Below are 19,032 nucleotides of genomic sequence, written 5' to 3'. Positions count from 1 at the left end.
AATTAAGCGGAAGGTCTTACCAGATATTTATCTGGACGGGATAAGGAAAAATAGATCGAATACTATAAATCATTGTCATACACTGCAATCAGCTTTCTGACATCATCCAGCTGCTTGCAAACTGAATGTTTCGTACTAAAAGGTTAAGCTATATCTTTAATCTTATAGCTATAAAATTACCACTGTTCCGCAGCTTTGTTTATCAATTCCAAAACATCAACATATGTATGTATCTTTTAAGGTTCTTCCAATAGACACGACAACGTTTGTTTAGTCCTAATGAAACTGTTCTTTCACGGAAGGAGTAAATAAGGAATTTTTTAAAAATATTCAATTTCGGAAATAAATTCCTCCAACTTAAATGATCGAAATGTCACACTGTGCGGGGGCCTAAACGAAGCGATTCGGCCGCGGATTATCGTTGGCACATATTTTTTTTCTGCGAGGCGGGTCGCGGGAGGCTTTTGCGAAAAACGCGGCGATTTAACGAGCGCGCGTCCCGAGGACAACGGACGCCGGAAACCACACGGGTCTGCAATCGGATATAAAATGGCAGTGGGGCCTCGGGTAATTAGCGGTGCGCCGGCTCGCCTTTGTCCCGAGTTCGTGGGGGGAATTAAAGCGTTTATAGTAATTCGGGGTTACAATATGGCGAGTGCGCGGGGTACGCGATATCTCCGCGGGCCCCTCTATAAAACGCGTTCGTTATTGCCGTTACCGACGCGCTGGATTATCGCGATTAATACCGGCGATGGTACCCGAGGCGACACGCCGAATCCGACGGTGGAAATGATAAAATTAGTTGACGCGCGAGTAAAATTCACTGGCCGAATACCTGCCGCACTTATCTTTATCGGGTGAAATGTCTCCTTCGCGCGCGCGAACTCACTTCGGAACACCCCTACCACCCAAAAAGAGCGGATATGTTTTGGGAAATCTTGTATAAATGTGTTATGCGAAGAAGCAGAAAAATCTATACGGGTTAGTAGTTCCAATATCTGCACACTTTGATACCGAAGAAAGGGTTTTAGGTGGCTCCTATGTATTGATGTCTAACAACTAGCCAGATTAGTACGAATAATTTTGTATCAATATGAACGGGACACCCTATATGTACATATAATGGGACGAAGGGGCCCTCAGCATCAGGATCGTCCTTTTCTGCTATCGTATCGGGGAACGTGAGAAGCGCTATAATATAATCCGCGAACGTAAAAACTCGGAGGTTGGGGTTCAACGGCTGTCTCCCTACGTGATAATCATACAAAAAAGGACAAACAAACTCTCTTCCCTTAAACCATAATTAAACATTTAAGGGGTTTAAACATTTCCTGTATACACGCATGAATCCGAGAAAAATTCTCAGTGTCCAATTATTCTTCAAAACGTATTATCTTTCGTTTCTTTTCTAATTTAGCAATCAAAAATGTGTGTCTTCGTCACACGAATTGCTTCCTTTTTGCGATTAAATAGGTGTTAAGAAAAACGAAAGCAGTTGTTCAATGGATTTAAGAAATTCCGTTGATCGGACAGAGCAGTCAAACGATACCTACAGTGAGCCACGAAAGTATTCGAACGCCCTTTGAAACAGAATAACTTTTGTACAATTGTACCAAACGACCTGATTTTGTATAATCAATTAAAAGCATTGGTTTACGAAATGATATGCAAAAAAGATTTACCAAAAATTATAATCTACAAGGTTACATGCAAAAATCAAAAAGATGATATAAACGGAATTGATACCGCTGCGCGCTGGCTAGACCCGATGGCACGATGTTGCCCAAACCTGGAGATTTTGTTCTTCTGGCGCAGAATTACCGAAAGAGAGAATTTAATCGTCGGGGTGCATTCGTGACTCACGGCGAACGTAGCAATTAGCCGAGCGAAAAAATTCGCAGGCGAATCGAATTGCATCGGGGCCGTCATTTCCGAACACAGTTGCAGGGCCGAAGTACGGCGCGGCACTTCGGATTGTACGCCATTAAATTTTATTCAAATCAAGAAATATTATCTCGGTATCAGGGCACATTCGCGTTACGCCGTCGAGCCGTTAAATCGATAAATCGATCGACGGCCGCGAGCTCTCGGCGTGCCGTGCTGTGCCGCGCCGCACCGCGCCGCGCCGTGCCCTGCCGTGGGAGCAAAAGGAATTCCGTCCATTTGCCGGCGACACGCAGCTCAATTGGTCCGCCAAAAAGGATCTGTCGATCGAGCAGCGATACGAGCGCGCCGCGTTCCGTCCTGTAACGGCTTAAGAACTCACGTCTCGCGATGCCGGCGATCTCAAAAACGACCTCGATTTCCAGCGACGCGACGTATCGTAACACGGGATCTCGTCAAGGCCGCGCTACCGTACCGAGACCCGGAATCGACAGAGCCCCGTGTACCCCGTGAAATTTCAGTTCGCATGATCGACGATCCAACATTGCGATCCTAGTCAGTGTCGCCAGACTCGACCAAAACTGGTCGATTCTTCCTCTCCTCCTTTTCCCCTTCTACTATCCCATTCCACCACCATGAGCATACCCCAACATCCCCCACTAAGTCCGTAGACTGGTCACGTATTAAGCTGGTCATCGGAGAGGGGTAAACTGTATTCCCCTCGATTTCCTCGATCTGGCGACATTTGATCCTAGTATGTATGTATACACTCTTGGACAAAATGATACACCCACCTCAAAAGTAAAGAGGTCATCAATAGACTGCGGAACTTTATGCAAAATAAAAATTGTTTACGTCAACTGCAACAAGCAAGGGCCAAGCAATAATTTATTTCATTCTTTAATAATGTTCTAGAAGCTGCAACTAATACATCGACGTTCTTAAATTTGTCAATCTGTCCATTACAATTGCAACTATCCATTTTTGTCGTAAATGCATAAAGATCCACACCTAGTCATCAAATGAGAGTTAAAAATTTCATCTATTCGTGCTATCATTTATGAAAAATGACAGCTTTGATAGCACTTCTTCGTGCAGATTGTTCTACGAATTGATATGTATGCATGTATAATTAATTTTAGGCAGAGATGTAGACTCTATGTGTCGGTGGATGTCGGTCGAGCCTCGGAGGACCAGGTATTGACCCTGACGGCCATTCAACCGAGCCTTCACACTTCCATCCACTTCGCACCGAATGTCTCATTTAAATATTGCCTAACACGGCCAGAAAGAATGTTACGAGCCACCATAAAGGCTGCCGTGCCTCCGCAGAGATTAATTTACGGTCGTGTCAGGTGTACATTTTTCAGTTGTGATTTTCAGCGTCGCAACACCCACGAAGTCCTTCGGACACCGAGCCGAAAAGGTGTGGGTACAATAAGAGACAGTGATTTGTCAGATAGAGACATTTCTGGTTTCTTCCAGCTGGAACGTAGGTACGTATGTACATACGGCATCTGATCGAGCGACCGTCGATCGATGCGAACTGTTCAAAGGATACAGTTCATTTATTTTCTACTTCTTAATCCCCGATAATTTATGAAATTATTGATATTCTTTAGATACTTTTTCCGCAACTGCCATTTGTATACCCGTAAAGATTATTCGAAGGATGCAGTTGATTTATTTTCTCATATTGATTTCTCAAGGTAGTCACACACAAACTTAATCAACTGTTACCAACCCCTGTTTGAAGTTGCTATCCCACATGGTTTATCCTCTGTTAATTGGCCGCAGTTTTGTTTATTCGAGACCGATCCAGGAAACGCGATCGCTACGTTCTGGCAGTCTCGCGTTCGAGGCTGCAACATTTTCGAGTGCTCATCCCAAGGTCGCTAATTACACTGGTCATTACGTATCCGCGAAAGCAGGCTGGATCTCCTCGAGCACATGTTATCCTCATTATCAGTTATTAGGCTGGATGGCCGCGCGCCTGCGTTCCTAGGTCCCCTTCTTGCCCCTTAATGCGGATTAATTTCATTCCCAGCGGCGAAGTATTTGCCGTGCATTGGCGCCACATCCGCCACGCCCTATAATTACGTCCCTGACGCCGCGCCGGTGCTACTCATTAAGCGATCCGTGCCGCGGTCGGTGCGCGTTAAAAAAAAAAACCACCGGATCTTTTCGAATTAATCGGAACATTCGGAGACATCCTTTTCGTCTGGCGAGCGCATGTGCACCGGATAATGCACGTCGACAATGAATCGACACCTCCTAGACCTCTCTGCGTTCCTGATCGAACGAGCATCTTCTTCTCCATTCAACTACGATTTTTGCATTCCTTCTTCGTTCACGTGGGCCGGACGATGTCAGGTGTTGTACAAATTCGTTCGTGGCCCTCATCATCAATCAGTAGGGTAGACGTAATACCTATTACCGCGGGTGTACGATTTACTGCGGTATTTTTTTCCAATGAAATTAAAATATGTATTATAAAAGTAAATATTTTGCCCTGAATAAATTTGTACAGTTCAATGAGAATGTATTCTTGTTGACGAGGCAATGAAAAGTGCGAATCATTCCCATATCTTTATAATCTCAGGATTTGAATAAACATTCTTCATAAAAGGTAAAAATAAGACATTTCTCACATTGTTGTTCACGTAATTGTACATTCTTTATACTGCTTCAAATTGCATTTCTTATTATTTAGATACCTACGTTAATACAATAGAGATATAAAAAGAAAGAGAGCCCTCAGGATAACGTGCCTTAAACTGAAGGAGAAGCTCATTAGTATCGCACAAAAATCACTAGGAATGTCCCCAATACTGCGGTGTGAATTGCAACTACGATAAGGAACGAGGTACACTTCAGCCTATCGTTTTAGATTAGGTAACTATTCTAGGTAAAGAGTATTATGAATAGAATAGGAAGCTATATGGTATAAATTAAGTCGAAAAGAGTAATCGAAAGAGAACTCCTCATCGATTTCAATGACCATGAAATATGATGTCACATAAAATTGCAACACGTGTGTAGGCGCTTGATTTCATTTGGTCTGCTGACGCAAATGTAACATGAAGTAGGAATTTTAAAATGAAATTCTAAAACCAGTCATTTAGACTGATCTGGTAGTTCTAGCGTTGATCGAAATCTGACTGATTGTGAGCCTCGCGGAACTTGATAATTCCATGGGAATCCAGATTGAAGACCACTGTGTCTCGGACACACCCCATCTGTCCATCGTGTCGTCAGCTCTCGCATCGCTGTCGGGGGTTGTTTTTTCTGCGTTTCCCGCCCCGTCTTCGTTGTACCTTCCCCAGAAGTCTCGTGCGCGTGACGCGCCTCTCGATGAGTCTGTAGTCTGTACACTGTACACCGTACACACGTAGTCGAAGCTATGCGCGCACGGATGCACCTATGCACGCGTGGACCTACTCGCCGCGCCGCGCGCCGGTTGGATACGATGCGACCAGGGTATGGAGTGGGAGGGAGGGAGGAAGAAAGAAAAAGAGAAGAGGCTGCGTTAGGAACGAACGGAGGCAGGTAAGAACTACGACGAAAAGGGAGATCGCGAGGGATGAGCGGTGGGGGGTGGTCAGGGGGCAGAAGGACGCAGCAGGGTGTAGGGCAAAGAGAGAAATCGCGAGAATCGGAGGAAGAGAAAGAGGGAGAGAGAGGGGGCGAGAGAGGGGGGGTGAAGCGGGAGGGAAATGTCGCGTGTGCTGTGGAGAGAACAGAAGGAGAGCAACGGGAGCGTGGATGAGAGACAGGAGAGAGGTAGATATCGAGGCGCATCGGGTGAAATGGAGAGGACAGCGATCCAAGGCGTGGGGAGCCAGGGGGCCACGGAGCCGAGAGAAATTTCTCGATCAAATAAACGCGTTCCGCGGCGCGGGAGATCGCGGCCACGCCCTGTCTTCTTCCCTGGCGGCCTTCCGCGCGACTTTTCGAGACAGCGACAAGGAGAAAGGAAGATCACGCGAAACGCGGCCGCTCGAATTTTAACCTGGCTTCCCTCCTGCGAGGGTGGGTCGAAATGTAAGTTGTTGCATTCGTCTGAAACCAAAGGTGTGCGAGAACCCGAAAATGTCGGGTCGGAACGGGCTGTCGAAAGTTTCGAGATACCCGAGAGTATTTGGGATTCTCGACATTCACATTGGGATTCTCGGATTCTTAACCTTCGCAAGGTAATGTGGGATCTCGGAGACCCCACAGCTTCAGATTTGTTAAAAGAATTTTTATATGAATGAAATTAAATTTGCCTGTTTTCTTTTGATCCTGTGTTATTCTTTGTCCGAAATTTATTGGAAACGAGGCTATTTATGAAATTCATTTGTCGGGGTCTGAGAGACCCCACCTTACTATTTATGTGTTATTAGATCCTTACCTTGCGAGGGTTAACGCTAAATTTTTATTCATTAATTATTATTTTTATTTATTTATTTAGATTCTGTGCAATTTTTACAACAATATTTGGCTGGATAAAGAAATTTATCGAATCAATTTCAATGTTAGCAACTTCATAATTTGAATAATTGCGAAATGAAAAATATAAAACCGGTCATTTCCGAGCGTTCGCTATTCACTTGTTACCAATCTCGAAATACATAATACGTACTGAGCACCCAGCAGAATTCATTGTTTGTTACCCTAATGTTTTAGTTTGAGCCGACAAATAATATATGTAATATTTATGTAATATCTACGCCAATGGTGCAACTCCCTTCGTCCTGCGCCGCTCAGTGGAATCCTTGAGACGCTCGTTTCGTCTCTTTTTCACGTACGGTTAATGAAAGTTCGAAATCTCCTTGAGTTTTGTAGCAGAGCTATTACTGCCACCGGCAACAATGTCTCTGTCGCATTTCTCAAGCTTCAATCTACCGTGGACGTAGACAAATTGCGTCGACAGCGAGATCGATCTTGAAAAATGTAGCAAAAGGTCACGGCACCGACTACGGCGAGAGAAAATGCTGACGCAAAAAGTGCGATGAAGCGAGAAACCGATATATGTATGTATGTATGATACATATGTATAACCTTTAATTCTTAAATAACGCTAAAACAGTTGTAGCTATCATACAAAAAGCGGGTTTCCAGATCATAGTGCATTGGCTGGCACCATCGGATTAAGATTACCCAGCGGAATTATCGTCCCACGTGTAGAACGGTAATCGTCAGAGGCGCGTACTCTAGCGGAACAAGGAACAAGATGTTCGTCGATTTTTAGTTTGAAACGGAAACGTATGAAAATATTTCCCGGAATTAATATTACCGGCGCGGCGACTCGCGCAGCGGGTAATAGAATCTGCCCGGTTTTACGACAAATTAAAGCGTTTTATGATTGAAATCCCCGTACCCTCCGATATTAAATGAGTATTAAAGGGGAGGGACGGAGGGGGGAGGCGTTCCCTCGACATTAATTTGGATGGGTCCGCGTAACAGTAGCGGAGTTACTCACTGCGGCGAATTGGCCGATCATCCGTGATCTTCGTTTCTTAACGCGCCCCTTAACGAGCCAGGCAATATAATTTCGAGTGGTACTAATGACGCAATTGGCGAAACAAGAACGCAGACGCCGCGCCGTTCCCCGTACGCCCGATACTCGTGGCCATTATTTTATTGCGAATTTTATTCACTCGCGCGTAACTTTCCCGCCGGCGCGGCGCGGCACCGGGAACGACTGTTCCCGAGCGTCGTTCCTGTTATCAGTATCGCGACGTTTATTGTGATTAAAGACCGTTTTCTGATACCAGGTTTTCCCCGCTGGTGCGGTCGGCCCCGACCGCCATTCATTATCCACGGATTTTTCTCGCGGCCCTATAGCATACACACTACACACGCTCGTAGTGCGCCACAACGTCCGCGGGAAAAGGTCAGGCGAGTACACTGCCTGACCGATTGAATGGTAATGCGTGGTCGAGCACGACCTTCGTCGTGTGACCGCCATTTTTACCGCATCATTGTTCTAGAGTAGGGTGAGGCTGGGAGCAGCCGGTAAAAGATCCCAGGTAATTATACAGGCTGTTATAAAATAACCAAAACTTCAAGGACTTATACAAGGTGTCCTACAAAGTGTGTTGGAAAAAGGAAGGGGTGATATTCCTGAGGTGATCGCGTTTGTATTAGACATATTAACGAAAATCACAGACCAATCGGAGCGCAGCTATAGCGGACGGATTCCGGCAAAACGAAATGCGACAGGTCCAAATTTCAATCGTCATTTTTGCGGTACATTGGTTATCCAGAGTTAAAATTGTTGAAATTATGAACGCTTTTTCATGGGAGATGATTGAATAAATTTTTTAAGTCAAGCATATATACCATATTATAATGGAAATGTGTGATGAGAAGTCTAGAGAAACTCAACCTTGCCATTCTCGTAAAACAATACACACGCCAGTCACTGTCAATGTTCGGCAGGTCTAGTGTTAAACAACTTTATATGCAAAGTGTGTCAGTTGCAATGCTCGAATTAGTTTTGGGTTGAGTTAGAGTTGCGTTTGGGTTCGATGTATGATCTTAAAATAAAGTGAACTTTCTACTATAGCCTCATGCATATATTCAGAGTCCGCAGCAATGCCAACTAGACAAACTCTGCAAGAAATTCGTCCGTTAATGGTGTCTTCCTCAAAACAGCCCTCTTGGGAAATTACTCATCGCCTCGGGAGATCCATCCTTTTGCGGAAGCGCTGATCAAGGTCTTCCGCGATCCTCTGTAGACGAACTTTCGAAGAGCGAGAAAGAATGAAAACATATCATACAAAGACTTGATCCCTTGTGACATGTCCTACAGTAATATCTCAAAGTTGGTCTCAGAATTTTGTTCTAAATTTTTAAGCGCGAAGTAGGACTGCATAGGTAGCACTATTCCAAGTTCTCTGTGCACATTTCTAAAGACCGTGTTTCTATGTGGTCCCTAAGATCTCATCATCATCCTTCAAAGATGCGAAACAGAATCCCAAAGATCATACAATACATATCATACTTGCAAACCCTGAATTCGAAGTAGCACCACCTAGGCTAAACTATTCCCAGACTTTTTCCTTTAGGCATTCACCCTTTTATTATTTTATTTTACGTCGCTTCTTCAACTGCTGTAGTTATTAAGCGAGGGGGCCTACAGTTTTTATAAGGTGGATTCCGAATCACCTTGGGCACCACAGTTTTACATGGCACATGAAAGTTAGGCGATCATCCAATCCCAATCGCAATCAGTCCATCCCAGAGCTCGCAGAATTTTCTCCGAAACCTTGAAGCCAGCCGAGAACACGTCTGGTCAGATCTTTCGCTGGACGAGGGTCGGCAGTAGTCCCCAAAGATAGCATATATCCACCTGTAAAAGTTCGAAACCGAGTGACCCCAAAGATGGCTAGATCTCTGCGGACGGAAGCGGAATCGTAGTCAGCGATTTGCTGGCTGGTATCGTCCGCGCTTGGCGACCGGAGAATTTCATTGAACAGTTCTTTGCCCGAGGCCGATCCGGCTGCGCCGTAATAGGCAGGAAAATGTCTGCAGGACGTGGCAGGATATGGCAAGTGGAGCTACTCAATTCGCTGAACTGGTCTGGCGTGTGCTACCGCGGAATCGGTCGCAGCTGACGTTGAATGCCTAAGTCGACGTTTTTCCATCAAGCATGTAAGCGAGGAGTTGAGATCAACAACCCCCGTGTCCCTGGTGCCCTAAGCCCCGTGGCGACTCGCGCGCACATAGCATCGGCACAAACCACGACCAAGATCACCGAGACGACTCTCTGTTCGTTCGTTGCACGAACCGCGCGTGTTCGCTTCGACGATTGAAAAGTATCCCTGGCATCTTACGATCGACTCGCTTCCTCTGTTGCCAACGAGCTCCTTGTTCGTTGATGTTTTATCGCGAACCCGGCTACGCAGGCCACTCGACGCGACGGGGATAAAGGTAGCCGTTGGATTGTCTGATCTTGGCTTTGGCAACATGTCCACTTCGTTGGAATATGTATACCGAAACCGTTTCTTGATAACGCGTTGCTAATGGAGGTGGCTTTCAGATCAGACTGGAGATCGACCTTTTGGTTGCGAACGGTATTTTCCTCGATGAGACTTGAGTGAAAATCATTGGCATAGGAGCTTAGGTAGTGGATTTATAGAACAATTGTGGAGAAGAATATTTCTAAAATTTGTAGAATAGACGACTTGGAAATCGTTAAGATAATTGCTGGATTGTTGGTCTCGATTGATTTGAGGTACTAAATTGCTGAAGGTTCTAATCATTCGTCATGATGCTGGATTTTGAGTAGTGGATTTTATAGAAAAATGATTGAGAACCGTTATAAAGACAAGTTTTTAAAATTGATTAAGATGATGGCCGGATTATTTATTGCTAGTCTAGAGTGATTTGAGGTATCAAGGTGTTTGTCAAAACAAGAAGTCTTTGTATCAATTGGAAGGAGTAGAAACCATTCGGAAGATGTTTCTCTCTTTAATCATTTTAATAGGTTGAAAACAATACGTTGATCTTAAATGCTTTTCATCTCCGTGCTATACATATGTATTTTAAATTTCTGCTATTCAATGCTGTCGTAAATACATAATTAATGTATTCTTTGCGGAGAATATTTTGATTACGTCGTGCTATATGAATTATCGAATTTCAAATCACTTACAGTTTGACCGCGCCGAGTGATTTTTAATGTAATGTTGAGCAGCGTCTGCGGATCCTGTCTATCGGCTTCCATTGATAGGAACAGAGTTTCCAGTTTTAAATGGTCGCCGAGTCTCATCGGTTTGGAGGTCGAGACGATTCCCGGACGATAGCGGTCAATGAAATTCCGCTGGCTGAACGCAGACATCGCGAATCGACGAGAAGGAGATCGGCACGACATTCCTGGAGTTGTGTGGCGCGCGCGTTGGCGAAAGGCTCTCGCGTTCGGCTCGCGAAAAGGAAAGGGACACACCCATGCATAGCATACCGTCTTACGGGAAATCTGCTTGCCAGGGGAATCCGTGGCATCCGAAAACTGTATCGACAACATGTACAGTAGCCATTAACGCTTGAACGTTCCGTGGCTAAATAATATTCTAATTACCGGGTCGTTGGTCGAGCCCGATGTACCAGAAAATCCGATATACTCCTGGAATCCGCATTCTGCTGGTTCGATTCATTCAAATATCGCGGCACGTTCGCAAATCTTCAATGAATGCTCATGGTAAAGGAGAAGAACTTGCGCTGAGAGGCTGAATGGCTGCTTCGATTCAGCCGTGTCAGAGAACTGGTGATATTAGTTTCGAGTAATCCTATTAGGTGACCAACTTAATACTTGGCTGTTCCTTCATTTTGTTCTTCATTGACGAATAATCAAAATACATTTATGTTTAGAAAATCATCCCTGGACAACGGATTTTCTGCATTTATGACAAAAATGAGTGGGTGTAATTTCAAGCGGTAGAAACATTAAAAGAATTTAACGGGTTCTTCATCTATACATTCACTCCATTCTTAAGGAATTTGAATCCAAAACGTAGTTTCAATTGACCAATAATACATGGTAACATTAAAATTTGATTATAAAATTGATATAGGATTAAGAACAATGTAGATAGAACGGTTGAGTTCTGACAAAGTAAGTTAGTAACAAAATAAGTATTATATAAAATATTATATAAAATAAGTATAAATTAGTGACAAAATAAGTAAATTAGTACAGCTTGCCGCCTGCTTAGCCTCCTCCATATAAAAGCTTTCTAATTATCCACAAGATTCCAAATGTTTTAAGCGAGGAAGTACGAAGGACAAAGTTACATCGATTCAGCGTCTGAGAACGTTCGAATCGATAGGTCTGCGGGCCCGGGGCCTCGCAAGGTTAAATCACGGAGCCCCTACGGGGTTGTCAGCGCTACATACACGGGCGCCGCTGGTACACGCGAAGACAGCGTCTCTTCTTCCGACAGTGGCAAGCGCGTCACAGTTGCAGCACGTCCAGTGTGGGTTACCGCACACTGCACACTGTGAGCAAGGTGAAAGAATGTCAAATGATGATTGGTCATTGCGATGGCCAATGGGTCCCCGACTCCTCGTCTGGTAGGTAGGCGCTCGGCGTTGTGCGTACCGGCGCGGCGCGGCGCCGCCTCCTGGTGCATCGAGCTATCAAACTGCACATAAATAGTTGCGTTGCACCGCTCGTAAACGGCGCGCCACCGCCTGGACACATTTGTGTACAGAGATTTGGCATCGTTTCATAACGGTACGAACATTTAAAATTCTTAATTGGAGGTCTGAAAACGTCAGTATGCGTGACAATCATTATTAATATTGATAATCCGCTTCGTTTCGAATAACTCGAGCAATTTCAGTAGTACATACCGATAAAGAGTCTCGGCCATTCTACACGGTAATTGCATGATGCCAAGGAGCAAGAAAGGAATTCGAAATTCAGTCCCGCAATCTTACTGAAACCAGGTTCGCTTACTGGGACAGTTCAGACAAACTCAGAACGTCATAAACAGAATATTACCGCCACATTTAATCCGGGCTGGCAATCTCTTTCCGTGCGCACATTAACGATGTTCGTTTCGCTCGGGATCGCCGTGCGAGACCGTGTCACATCGCAACACTTGTTATCCGATCAATGATCTGTCTGGCCGTTCAACCTGTCAAATATCCTGTCGTTACGGGCCAGTGCGGATTAGCTGAAAGTCTCTCGACGTCTAATCGCGGGGATTAGGAACACGGAGACCATCCGGCCGCGGCCTCTAAGTCTAATTTACGCAGCGGTGATTTATGGACTGTTTACCGGGACAACATTAATTCCACGGAGGCACGGTTGTCTCATTTGCAAAGCACCCCACTGGCAAGCTTGTTTCGACACCGCGTGCACACGCGGAAAAATGGCCGGCGTCGTTCCTCGGGATCTATTAAGCAGGCGCTCGGTGTATGTCATCGGTCATCACTAACGGTCCCCGGCCCGCGATGCTTCCTGCCGCTCGTGACTGCGTTCCTTTCCTTGTCGTGAATATCGTTACAACAGTATTTACTTGCAGCGCGGTTCCGATACCGATATACACCGGTATAATACCGTTAACGCGGTATCAACATCAACCTGCCGCGATGTTTCCAACCCGCCGCGCCAGCGACTCACGATCTCGTCGGAATCGCTGGAAACAATGCGACTCGCGCTGCGTGTACGGCCCAGGGGGACTATAAATCCAAGCTACGGGATCTCCGTACCCTGCGCCGGGGAATTGCTTCTTTTGGTATTTTATGCGGACCTTACCTTTCCGCCGCTACAGTAACGGATGTGGATCCGTTGCTAGATCCAACCTTCTCCAGCTCGCGCTCGTCTGTACAACGGGCCTTGTGTCGGACTGTCGGTGCAGAAGTCCTGACACGATTCTCGCCTAATCGGATAACTTTTGACCGGAATGATGGCTGATCGGATAGCTTACCAAGAAAGAATCTGCCGTTTCAGCGCTATACCTTGTTTGTAAGGGTAGTCGCAGGTACGAACTAAAAATTCGAACGAAAATCTGACATTTTTCAGAAGTAAACTCTCGTTGTAAAAAATTCCGGAGCGGAAAAGACCGGATAAACTGATCTACATATACGACCTCGTATAATGTTGCTATCGCCCGCGACAACTATAATGGCGTTCTTTCGACGCGACCATCCGCTTTTGGAGCGTCCCTCGTTATTTATCGAACGACACCTTCGGTTATACGACCGTGTCCGGTATGTGAGCGCTCTATCAGGATGAAACGCGCTGTCGAGACACAGGACACCCCTTCTTTGTCACCGAGCATGTTCCCGAGCCTGTGTGGGAGGATGCATGCTGCAAGAGTTTGCCTAAAATCTGTTCTCGCAGAAACAATTGCGACAAACTATGTGCAATGTTGGTCATTTTCTTGCTAGAGGTCTCGAACTCGTGACTTTAGAGAGTCGGTATAAAAGTTATTGTACGTAGTATAGGTTTCATGTGTACGGAAAGATTTTCAGAGTATCATAGGTGCTTCCGTTTTTCCAAAGAAATTTCCAAAGTTTCTACAAAAACAGTCGAGAAAGAGTTCTAAACATATCGTCAAAAATAGCCGGATTTTGGAAAACATTTTTAAGGTTCTGTAGAGAAAAAAATATGAAAAAACAACAAAACCGATTGTTTGACCCGTCTACACGAAACTGCCCCCTTAACGTCCGGGTAACTACATTGTATAGCACTTTGCCCACATCCGTTATCCGGTGGATGAAGTAATCTTGGAACACGGCATGTTATCCGAAGACGGGTCTATAAGTATACATACATAGTCTATGATTGGTATAGGTACAAGGGTTAAGGGTCGCGAGATGCGTCACGGACGGGGACGGGATTAGCGGATAATCTGGACGGGTTCTTTAAACAGTGTCCACAATGTTCGCCCTGGTGTGGCAGCCAATCTTCCTCCGAGGTGGAGAGATCTAGGCTCTGGAGTGGAGTCGGCATCAGCCGATGACGCCGGTTGATACCGGGACGTACAATGTAGCTCGGGCCTAACGGAGGGGGGCCCGCCCTGTAATTTCATTTGTCGAGATGCTATCTGCTGGATTTATACGGTCGCCCGGTGAAAATACGCCGTGGAAACCGATAAAATGGTCGCCGCGCCGCACCGCGCCTCGCCGGTGCGAACGTCGCGTTGCGTCGCGTCGCGTCGGGCCGCTCCTGTTGCTGCCGTGATAGAGCCGCAAACGGCAACGATGCCCCCACCAATCTTTCCCTTGCCCGACGCGACGGTTCTCGTTTACAACGACCGGGGACTATCGATAATTATTTATCGGCCGATCCTGAATGATGGTCACGTACCAGCGACTCGGGACTCGGGACAGGATCCCGCAGCACACGGCGCATCGGTGCACGGTATATTACAGGCAACGATGCTCTGGCTGCGTCGAATTATAAGCTTCCGATCGGCCGCGGAGCAGACGTCCGCCTCGAGCGGATCGCGTGAGGATCGCCGCAGAAAATCACCGACGGGGTTTTCCGTCGAGCATGCTGCGGGATTGCGTTTCGGGATTCGGGCCAGGTGTCCTGCTGCTAATAGTACAGCAGTGTCTGCTCACGAGGGAGTTTTCTCGGTGCAACTGGTCCAACAAATCAATTTCTTAAAATTCTATTTCTTAGACGTACTGTACATACAGTAGCGGACAAAAGTTTAAGACGACTATCTTTTCAGTAGATAATTATCGCCAATTTGATTAGAGATGTTAAACGTCTAATGAGAATAAGATGAGAATAAGAATGAGTCCTGAGAATAAGAACGGCTGTATTAAGTATTCGAACCGAAACATTTTTTTTCCACATTCTTAAAATTTGTCTAAAAAAATTGTAAACTTGCCCACAATGATTAAACCGCTTTGATTTTGTGGGATTTTTGGGGGATGGTTGTGCAGCAGTGAACGTGTTAAATGAGCACTACTGTACCTATATCTCGCTCGTTGGCCGACCAACTCACAGGTCAACGGGGAAGAATCGTTACCGAGGCCGGTCCCGCGCCATTATCCACCGGCCAAGCTAATTTATGAATGGATTATGAATGGGCGTGTGTGCGCGCGCGCGCAAACAAGCGAGCATAAGGCCGCTCAGGGGCCTCGTTGTCCGACGGAGCAGCAAAACCTGGCCCAAATGGAAAATCGGCTTTAACGGTGCTCGGAGATAAATGATTCCGCTCGTAACGAGGCTTCCTTGTCGCGACGATGCTCCTTGGCCACTATGCTTGTGATGGGATGATTTAATAGGCTAGTCTACAGTCGTGAAGCTGCTCGCTTTAATGGCTGCTCGAGTTTCGCCGATAGCGAAAAATTCGCTAGTCAAGGTTTAACTGTTATGCAGGGCGAGACCTGTCCAATGAATGAACACTTAAGCTGCATGTCTGTTGAAATTAGCATTTGTGAATCGTTATTTAATTTCCTCGGTGCTGATTTTATAAGAATGCTGCGCGTCGTTATTGTTATTACCATCGTACACTCCAGAAAACAATTCGAACAATATTCGATGATTATAGTTTGTGTTAAAAATTTTGCATAGTCAGACTACATATTATGAAGTTAATACAGCTAAAGGTTCATAATCTATACGAAATTCCACAGTTTTACTAAAAACCAGAGATGTCCTAAGATTTATCAGCGCGAGTGTACATGCTCGAAAGTACTGGGGTTCTTGAAACAAGTTGTTCTTCGTATAAGAAAATCGTATTGTTTACTGTATGTATCAATCAAGTGGGGTTGCTAATGAACCTGAAGGGTTGATGTAACTTTATAAAACAAATAAAAAGGTTATTAGCAGCCTAGATACGATGTATTTTTCGACAGTTCCTTGTTAGACCGTTCCGACCCGAATTAAGCAATCCCCTGTTAGATCCACGGTGACCATGGAGCACAGACGAGCACCACTAACGGCACGGTGCTTTTAACGGAACGAATGCTCGCCCGTGTACGTATTTATACGGTCGATGTCGGTTGAATATGGGCTCGTATAGCGCCGCTATCGCGGCCAACGGCGTAATGGGCTTCATTCGACGGCCGGGCACGCTGTTTTAGGGACGCGGCTAAGCATCGGTAATTATTTATCGGGACAACCGGAACGAGGCTCGTTCGAACGAGACCATTCCACGGATTATCTACCTCGAATGGGGTGCGTGTCTCCTACGCGGTGTCCGAGGACGCTCTTAACTTCTCTCATTCTTTAGGGTTTCGTGGCCGTGTCCTAGCGATACTTCTTGTCCCCCCTGGCTGCGACGTTATTGCGATCGCCGTCGCGTCGCGTCGTCCCGCAGCGATTCCGCGAGAACTACGAGATTTAGCAACGAGGATCCCGAAGATTGAGGTATTCAGAAGTGATTGCCTTCAAGATATCGAGCCATTCACCACGACTGAATGATCGGAAAAGATCATTCCCCGTCGTCGACGCTCATCAATGAACGGATTAAAGATCTTTACGGGTCGGGTCTGTTTAACGCTAGATCTATGGAACATTAAATGCGACTAGTTTACAGTACTTAATAAAAACAGTAAGATCGCGTATATTCAGGATTTCAGCATTTTACTCAGTTTTCACTTTTAAAGGACGGTGCCTAGTTCCGCGGGCTTCAAGCTAAAGACGAAAGGGGAGACGACCTCAAAATCGTCCTTTAGCCATCTTGGTAGGCCAAGTCCACTTTATGCACCGTCCTATGGCAGTGAACGAGTCAAACTGAAAGAATATATTTCCAAGACAACGTACCCAACCAACAACGAAGAACACGCGTCTCCTCTTCGAACGAGTTATTAGCAACAATACAGCTCGACTATGTGCCCGGTCTTCGAAGTAGGCTGTTCGTTGTTCCCGAAAAGGAAACGGCAGATCACTTCTGAAGACGTAGCTTCAATTGTCGGACCATCGGGAAAGGAATGTCAGAAGCGTGTACGTACAGTACGTACAAGTGGAAAACTCAATTTAGTTTCTTGCATGACATGCATCGATAGCGTTTCTCGGGACATCGATTCCTTTTTCAAGCCCGGATTTTTTTGCACCGTTCTTCGGAGCGATCCGCGGACTCGTTATTAAACGAACGCCGTTTTATTTTTTGCCCGGAAACCGGTACGCGTCACTATTATCGTTCCCGCCATCGCGAATTCGCAGGAAGCAGGTCCCCGCGCCGCGCGCGCCAGGGTTGAAGACGTACTCTTGCTTCTCTTTTTTCTCCGGCGGGATTTTAACGATCGTCCCGAGTGAAAATTAATGGTACACAAGAAGACACGGAGTATTGAGCCGTCCTCGTCGGCGAAACGTTCCACACCGCCATATCGCGATAACGATTTTTCTAACAAATCGTCAACGTCGCGACGGTACACGCGCCGCGCCGCGCCGCGCCGTAGATCGACCGGTGAAAATTGGCGTTTAAGCGGTCGCCGCGAACGGCTTAATTAAAATTGTCGCCGGTGTTATGATTAAATGCTCCTCGGTGGAAGATGAATCGTGCCAACGCGGCCCGGATATCTTTCATTTTATTCCGCGCCGCAGATCGGAAACATCGACAGTGTAAATTATTGATGAGGTGCAGCACGCCGCGCAATATTCTAAAATTAGAGAGGAACGACTGATGTTCGTTTACAGGCCGGGTCTCGCTGAAATTCTTGTTTCAAGGGTTTCGCACAGATAAAGATAGGATTCATCTCCTCCTTGATTTGTTCGTTTAACATTAGGTTGACGGGACCTGTCGAAATGTCAGGTTCAATATTTATAACTTACGATTATCGTACAGCTGCAACTATGTGGGATTTCTTTGGGTATGTATATTAATTTTAAAAATGGCTAAAAACTTGGATAGACGTATTCCTATAATTTAATTTCTATTTAATTCCTATTTTTAATTTAAAAAATGGCTAAAAACTATAATTTCTATAAAATAATGTAAAATATTCACTTTTAGTACTCTTTGCTTAGTACTAGGGAGGCAAGAAAAATTGCGAAATATCGAGGAACCCCCTTATGCAATTCTGACAAGTATACAGGGGGTGTCGCAAAGACATTTTAGAAATACGAAGAAATTTCTAATTAGACATCTTTGATTTAAATTATCTGGGAATGCGTCAACTTCGAAAACAATAATGTTTATGAAATGTTTTCACGGGATAGGAGGATGACTTTACCAAGATTAATTTGTCAAACAGTATCAGTTAATCAGGACATAAATCCCCAATAGCACGCAACGAAAAATGATTGAGAACTCTTGGGACTCGGAACACATTTTCTCCTTCCACGCTTCATTAAAATTGATCCAAAAGCGATTGGTGACATGGTTGTAGCAGTTTCCCTATTGATAGCGAAGGATCTTAAAACAGTTGCAGGCAGCTACTGGAATTAGTGAAAGTTAATTTATTTAGGTGTTACGGGATCAACTATCTAAATTAACATGATAAAGTCGCAAGTATGGGGTACGCTTTCCCTTGCTTCAGTTACATACTGTCATCGCGATTACGGGATTTTAGAAAATATTCAGTTCCTGACTCGAATGATATTAACCTGACAGGTTTGGTGCGTACTGCATTATGATTTCTCTAAATACTTCCCTTTCCACGACATTTCCTAGACCTATTCTTACTTCGTTCCCTAATCTTTTGTCTAGGTCATTTCTTAGTTTCTTCCCTATACTTTCTCCTATGGTT

At 45.3% G+C, this 19,032-nt stretch overlaps 1 protein-coding gene across 1 annotated transcript in view; it reads right to left on the bottom strand.

Annotated features, from left to right (window-relative positions):
• Grh (grainy head) overlaps window positions 1-19,032 on the bottom strand; it is a 250,160-nt gene that overhangs the window by 230,192 nt on the left and 936 nt on the right. The gene's annotated exons all lie outside the window — the stretch shown is intronic.

Source organism: Lasioglossum baleicum, chromosome 7, assembly GCF_051020765.1.
Source record: "Lasioglossum baleicum chromosome 7, iyLasBale1, whole genome shotgun sequence".
Classification (NCBI taxonomy): Eukaryota; Metazoa; Arthropoda; class Insecta; order Hymenoptera; family Halictidae; genus Lasioglossum; species Lasioglossum baleicum.
This window is presented reverse-complemented; position numbering and strand designations above follow the sequence as displayed.